We start from the raw sequence: 8251 nt of genomic DNA on the forward strand, positions 1-8251 counted from the left end.
GACTATATTAATTCCCCCCCTTCGTTTACGCACATATAAACATAAATGTGCGTCAGAATCAAGCAAGAATCAACATTCTGATAGGTAGCTTCATGGAGAGTTAATTTGCCTAAGCTTTTAGCTATGTGACAAACACTAGGAGAGCCTGATGTAACATATTTCTAGGCTTCAGTTAAAATCCTATTATTAAGATGTAAAGTATTACACTCAGAGAAAGCAAAGATTGCTTTCAAAGGGTTGATGCACTAAAGCAAATAGGCTGTACAGTTTTCCTTAGTTTAGTGAACATGGTGAAAATTCACTTTGAATCACAAGCAAAAAAAAATAAAAAAAATAAAACAAAGTATTTTTACTTGCACATGATTGCATGATGGAAAACAGCAAAGCTTCACCTCATTCACTAAGCTGAAGAAACATTTCCTTGTAAAGTGCAAAATCCCTTGCAAAGTGAACAGCCTATTTGCCTTTAGTTAATCAACCCCTCTGGATGTGGTCAGACCTGCTAGACACTATTCCCACCTTTAAAGCTGGCCATACACCAATAGATTATCTGCATATTTTCTATGGTCAGCTGGAAAAAGTGCAACAGATTCCTTCATCTACGCTAAACTGTGTGGATGGACATTTGCACTGGGGGCTTCACCGTATTTTCTAGGGGGATGCCCAGATACTGGTACTCTTCTGCATATCTGAGGGGGTTGCCCAAAAAGTAAGCACTTCTGAATTGGGACTTATCAGCTTGTGCATATGGTACTGGGGTAGGAGTATACGGCAAAACCCTTTGGAAATTTTTCTAAATCGTAAGCCTTGCGGACTGCACAGTAGCTCAATTTAAACTCATAACTTTCATATTCACAGTGGCAAATTAGGTTATATCTAAAGCCTGGAAATCAGCTACCCCAGGTGTTTTAGTAGTAAAAAAAAAAAAGATATCTTAGTATTTAGTGAACGAGTACATAGCATCCATCCAACATGATACAATGCAAACATTCCATAAAATTTGGGAACCAGACCTAGTCATTGGAGGTGGGACAAATGTTATGATACCCCGGGTTGTCTTCCTCTCCCTCCTCTCCCCTCTTCGGCTGTTCTTATTTTTATTTTTATTTTTCTTTCTCAGCTCCTTTCTTTGTTTCTTCTGTTCACTTACTGTTTGGTAACTAAGCAACAATGGGTTTGGTGCCTGTTTTTGTGAGTACGCTTGCATACAGGCCCTACTTCATTATACTTCATACTATATTATTATTACCTGTGTAATGGGGCACTTGGGCAGTTTCTTTTTTACTTTAGAGCCCCCTCTGTTTTGGATTGTATTGCGGTTTTATATACAGTATGTTCTTTGAGTGCATTTATCGTATTTGAACTTTGGTAATTGCAATTTACAATAAAAAACAATTGAGACAAAAAAAATGAATTAATTAATAATGTGACACTATTAAATATGACCAACCATCAAAGCCCTGTACTGTTATATTTTGTTTTTCTGTGTGTAAGCTAACATAATGTTGTTTTTTTTGCCACATACTATTGCTAGATGCATAATACACCATATAAACACAGTTTTGGGCCCCCTTGCTTCTGGGCCCCATAGCAAGAGCATAATCTTCTACATCTATAGGACTATCCTTGCTTTTTGCATGCCAACATAGTGGCATTCCCTTCATCTTCTTCTACTCTCAGGTTGCTTTGTTGTTGTGGTTACAGAATGGCGTCAGATGCGTCAGCGCGCGCAAACGACAATTGCGCTACACATTTTACATATCACCGTGAACGTCGGAGTGATAGCAATCATTTTAGGGCCATCGATCACTGATTACACTAAACTGATGAGCGGTAAAAGCTTTTAAAGCGTCGCCTATGGCCAATTTTGGGTAATGTCGTTTTTTGAGGTTTCGCGCATGTGCGCAATTTTAAGGCTTGCCATGTTTGGTGTCTTTTTACTCGACGTGACCCCGTCTTTTATATTTTACCAAAAAATTGGGTAATAATAAATATTTTAGAATTTAATATAGGGGGAAACAATTTTTTTTTAATTTTCTGTAAATTTTCCTTTATATTGTAAAAAAAAAACCCCAGTGGTGATTAAATACCACCAAAAGAAAGCTCTATCTGTCCCCAAAAAAGGGAATAAAATTAATTTCAATAAAGCGTTGCATGACGGTATAAATGTCAGTCAAAGTACCGCAGCGCTGAATAATGAAAAATGGCCTGGATGGGAATGGGGTTTAACTCCCCGGACTTCAAGTGGTTAAACCATTTCAAAAGTCTTTTTTTTTTAAAGGAAAAAATTACATGATTCCAATGTCAATCATGTCCAGTGTTATATTTTCATCATCAGTCACAATAAATGGCTCCCCGATAATCCGTGTTGACGATCCTCTCCCATGAGCTCTCATAACAAATGATATTTGGATTGGAATTGGAATGTGAACCAGAGCCCCGGGGAACCTGGCTGACATCACTGACTATGTATGGTCTTGACCATATATAGTAAATTACATCAGCCGGGATCCTCAACAGTTGACTTACAATGTGAAACAACCCAGCAAGCAGGAAGTCATTCATTTGGTGGCAGTAGTAATACTGCCACTAAATAAATTACTTCCCGGTAAAGCAGCCAGGTTTGGGCAGGTGAACTGACCAAATCTGTCTATTCAGTTCATCCATTTGGTGAACCTTGAATAGCTCAAGTTTAGGCCAAACTCATGACTGACCTGAATCCAAAGCTCATCTCTACTTGTGATATGTAATGTATAACCCTACAAACTTAACATCTATAACTTGGAAATACTAAAATATAATTTGAGCTTTAACGTGTTAAAGTACCTTTCAGTATTATTAAATCTGCCCTCACCTGCATTGATAAGGTAACAGTGTCTCTTTAAACAATAAAATAAAATCAAGCTCTATATTTTTTTCTGTAAACCCTGTTGGAAATGTACTTATAAATTGATTTTATTATATCAGGATTTTTCCATCTTAGCCTAGACAAAAAAAATCTTAGATATTTCAATGACAATAACAGCATTTGATTTATGTATCATGTCTATCGTTCTCTGTTCTGGTGCTCAGTTGTGGTTGGGAGAAACAGATGGTAAGATTTTCTTGGGAGCTTAAAACAGAAGCCAAGCTAATCAAGGACTCAGTTATCAGACGGGTTAAATCCGCTCTTCAAGGCTCCATCCAAATCTCCGACCATCAGAGGTAGAGCTTTTCTTTCAAAACGTATTTACTTGCGATCTATTTTATTACATGTTTTTCCATGGAAAGGGGTTGTGCTTTGTCACTCCTGAATGCATTTTTGTTTTCCATACACTGGAGATTTATGAAACCTGCACATTCATATTTCTTCTTATGCAGTTAATTGGAACTCATTATGCTAATTGTATTTCCATTACCACTAATTAACAATCATACTGACCTGGCCCATCATCTAATTTATTTTTAATTTGTTTTTCTATGAAGTTTTTTTTTTGCTCTATAATTTCAAGGTGATAATTTCATTCAGGATTGGGTGTGTTAACAAGGTATTTGACCCTTAAACCACCAAAGAATAATCTCATGGGTCTATCATAAATATGTGCATCCATTCAAATATTTTTCACTAAAATTAAAACTTGTAATAGAATACATCTATGAATAATGTAACCATCTAAGACTATTTATCATCACCATAAGACAGTGATGGCCAATGGCACAACTGCTGTTACCCCAGTCAGTGGTTGAATAGTCGAGTCACTGGGGTTAATGCACTAGAGCAAATAGGCTGTACAGTTTTCCTTAGCTTAGTGAACATGGTGAAAATTCACTTTGAATCACAAGCAAAAAAAAATAAAACAAAGTACTTTTACTTGCACATGATTGCATGATGGAAAACAGCAGAGCTTCACTTCATTCACTAAGCTGAAAAAACATTTCCTTGTAAAGTGCAAAATCCCTTGCAAAGTGAACAGCCTATTTGCCTTTAGTTAATCAACCCCTCTGGATGTGGTCAGACCTGCTAGACACTATTCCCACCTTTAAAGCTGGCCATACACCAATAGATTATCTGCATATTTTCTATTGTCAGCTGCAAAAAGTGCAACAGATTCCTCCATCTACGCTAAACTGTGTAGATGGAGGAATCTCCCACTGGGCCACGCTTCAAGATTTGCACTGGGGGCTTCACCGTATTGTCCCGGGGGATGCCCAGATACTGGTACTCTTCTGCATATCATGGGAGGTTGCGTAAAAAGTAAGCACTTCTAAACTGGGACTTATCAGCTTGTGGGGTAGGAGTATATACGGCAAAAATAAAATCATTACTTTCATATTAATGGTGGACAATGAGGTTATATCTAAAGCCTGGAAATCAGCTACCCCAGGTGTTTTACTAGTCAAAAAAATATATCTTAGTATTTAGTGAACGAGTACATAGCATCCATCCAACATGATACTATGCAAACGTTCCATAAAATTTGGGAGCTAGACCTGGATAACTAACTACATGTCATTGGAGGTGGGACAAATGTTATGATACCCCGGGTTGCCTTCCTCTCCCTCCTCTCCCCTCTTCTGCTGTTCTTATTTGTTTTTTTTTCTTTTTCAGCTCCTTTCTTTGTTTCTTCTGTTCACTTACTGTTTGGTAACTAAGCAACAATGAATTTGGTGCCTGTTTTTGTGAGTACGCTTGCATACAGGCCCTGCTTCATTATACTTCATACTATATTATTATTACCTGTATCTTGGGGCACTTGGGCAGTTTCTTTTTTACTTTAGAGCCCCCTCTATTTTGGATCGTATTGCACTTTTATATACAGTATGTTCTTTGAGTGCGTTTATCGTATTTGAACTTTGGTAATTGCAATTTACAATAAAAAACAGTTGAGACTAAAAAAAATAATGTCAGTTTATTAATTAATAATGTGGCACAATTAAATATGACCAACCATCAAAGCCCTGTACTGTTATATTCTGTTTTTCTGTGTGTAAGCTAACATAAATTCATTTTTTTTTGCTACATACTATTGCTAGATGCATAATACACCTTATAAACACAGTGTTGGGCCCCTTGCTTCTGGGCCCCATAGCAAGAGCATAATCTTCTACATCTATAGGACTATCCTTGCTGTTGCATTCCCTTCATCTTCTTCTACTCTCAGGTTGCTCTGGTGTTGTGGTTACAGAATGGCCAGCAAAGGCACCTTGCTGGTGAAATCTAGTATTACCAATTATAAAATGCATTATATAATTATATTTTTTATTTTTGTGCTGGTCATTGCATTCAACTAGCTAGATATTAGTCAACCAAATACAGTATTCTCTGGGAGGGGGAATTTATCAAAACTGGAGCAGACAAATTCTGGAGCAGTTGCCCATGGCATCCAATCAGATTCTCTCTTCAGTCTGTTCAGTTAAGATTTGAACATGAAAGAGAGAAGCTGATTGGTTGTCATGCACATCTGCTCCAGATTTCGTCTGCTCCACTTTTGATAAATTCCCATCTCTGTTTTTTCAACAGGAGTTGCTAGAGATAGGGTATGTGTACACATATTTGCACCATTATTGTGTATGTTTCAACTGGGCTATTTTATGATTGAATGTATTATATGATCTGGGGTACTTCTGGTGGTAAATTGCAAAACGTAACACCGTATAAGACTATGAGGCTACAGAGAATTGGTTTATTCACTATTACCCACAATGTATTGCCTAATATTAACAACGAGCTGCATTAATTCATACACAAATGGTGTATGAAAAAGCAATATGTCATCAATATAACCATACATTTGTATTGGCTTTGTGGTCTGTGCATGTTGAGGATTGCTCTGTTATCCAGAAGCTAATTCACCATAAAACCATAATAATGACAAAAAATATATATATACCATTATATCTTTACTGCTTACATCAGTACTGACAGCAAAATGCATAGACAGCATGAATGGCTTGCAAACAGAATACATTTACAGTGCAGATTTTTGCTCTGATCTAGTTTGCTTATTGCTAGTCCTGGAAATAAGGGAAGATCTTTCTTGATACATATTACTTGAGTTTTGTGTTTGCACACAAAGCTGTTGGCAATCCAACCTCTGACCACAGCAGACTTTGTCTTAACAATAGACAAGTGATGGGCCAACAAGCAGCCTTTGTAACCTATTTTATAGATATATGAATGGAAAGAGTCACAGCCAAAGGTAACCTCCCTTGTGTCAATAACCAGAATTGCAAGATCAGCAGTGCTAAATTAAATTACTGGTTGAGAGTGGGATAACCATTTGCTCTACAACACGCAGACACATTATCCTCACAGTAGTGAAACTGTGGGGGTGATTCAATAAGACATGTGTGACACATTTCTGGTGATTTGGATGTATTTAGAAAGCTTTGCCGAGTTTGTTAAACCCATGCCACATTTTCATTGCTAGTATTGGCATGTGTGGTGAATTCAAACAGTTCTTATTTGTGATAGTTTTGCTATCTATCGCTAATGTTGAGAAAACAATTTTTTTTAAATGCCATATTGGTCATTAAAAAAATGGAGGTAAATAAGACCTTGTCCATTTTGGAATAAATTGTGCTACAGTTCTGTCAGAGTTGTGACAGATTCATATATCCCTATTAAAACGTACGTGAATTTGTTGCAAGTTGCGCCAATTGTCATACTACAGCAAGACAATTATGTAAGTAACTACAACAAGGTTTTTGAAAGTCACAGTGTGTTTCTTGAGGCATTGGAGTGCTTCTTTATTTGCAATATGTATCATTTTTTATTGTCTAACCTTTTCGTTGATTATCATAAATCATATCATATAGCTCTAGCTATAAATCACCACTTCCAGGGGAGGTATGTGTATTTTTTATTAGAAGCTAATTAGAACCATATCTTATAAATATCTCCCCCATTCTTCATGATATTTGAGGTGAAATATAAAAAGAGGAGCAAACAAAAATGGAATGAAGTGGCAGGGATGCCCATAGCAACCAACTTGCTGAGCGTTTCCACTAATTAAGAGATAAACCCATGGTCAAAGTTGGGAGATATAAAAGTTCTATTTCATTGCATTTTTATACATAAGTCCCAGCAGGCTGATTTATTAAATTAATAGAGACTGTTTACTTAGAAAAGTGAATTTTCAGTCTAGTGAGCAAAGTGAACCTGTGTTCTCATGATTTTAAATTCCCTGGCACTTCATTAGGTATTCAAAGTGAACACATCTAAGTGAACTTTAACTGAACAGCATATATCCCTTTAGTAAACCAGCCCCTTTTTGTCAACAATCCAAGTAGAAGCTGTATTTTACAGGTGTTATATATATATTTTTTAACATCAAATGTTGGCGATTGTATTTGTTTTGAAAGTGATGCTGGAGCTTAGCGTAAGGGATGCTTAGAACTGGATAACTGGTCCATGTCTCTTCTTGTCTCATCCAAGTTCAAAGTGCTTGCATCTGTTTCTAACCAACATCTGCTTTGATTGGCAGTTTGAGTTGACACACTCCAGCCAGAACACAATCATCTTGGTTGTCTTGGCCTTTTTGCAGAAAATTGGCTTGGTTTGCTTACCATATCCCCTCTGTTTGTGGTCATATTGTCTATTTTCTTGGACATAGAGAGAATCTTTTCCCTTCTTGTGCTGGGTAACTTTGCGAGGCTGATGCTTCCCATATTTCTTGCAGTAGGCTTGGCGAATTTTTAGGGGCCATAACCATCTTAGCCAGCAGCCTCATAGCAGCCACTTCCCATCTACAGGCACTCCAGAAACTGCTGTGTTTAATTTCTTAGGCAGGGTTAACTGATTGTGACAACTGTGAAAAACACCCACCCCACTGTATTTACATATCATTTGCAGGATATTTCTTACACATTTAAGTTGAAGTAATGTATTTTTTTGAAAAACGTGCAGACAGGCAGGATTTTCATGACAGAAGAGACTGTGTAAGTTTTTTCTGTCTTTGATCTTTTCTTCCTGCCTGTCAGCACTTTTCTTTAGTGTACACTGAGCTTTACAAGCCAAGACAAAGTAACTACCGTGCTCATCCAAGGGAATTACGTCATCTAGGCCTGGCCAATCAAGCGGCCATGACTTCAAACCTGTGAGAAGATCAGAGGAAATATGGGAGTGCTGGTGAGGGAAGGAGATCACTTTGACAGATAAGACATAATGCATACTAGCACATGATGGGTAAAAGCTCCTGGGAGCCCTTTTCCATCTCTCTTTTTTGAAAATGTATTTACACTTTACGATAAAAAAAAAAAATATATTTGT

The 8251-nt window shown here is 37.2% G+C and overlaps 1 pseudogene; it reads right to left on the minus strand.

The window, feature by feature from the left end:
* Positions 1–7372: 7372 nt before the first annotated feature.
* Positions 7373–8040, minus strand: LOC108793003 (annotated as a pseudogene).
* Positions 8041–8251: the final 211 nt, after the last annotated feature.

Source organism: Nanorana parkeri, unplaced genomic scaffold (genome assembly GCF_000935625.1).
Source record: "Nanorana parkeri isolate BGI_ZX_2015 unplaced genomic scaffold, ASM93562v1 scaffold709, whole genome shotgun sequence".
Taxonomy (NCBI): domain Eukaryota; kingdom Metazoa; phylum Chordata; class Amphibia; order Anura; family Dicroglossidae; genus Nanorana; species Nanorana parkeri.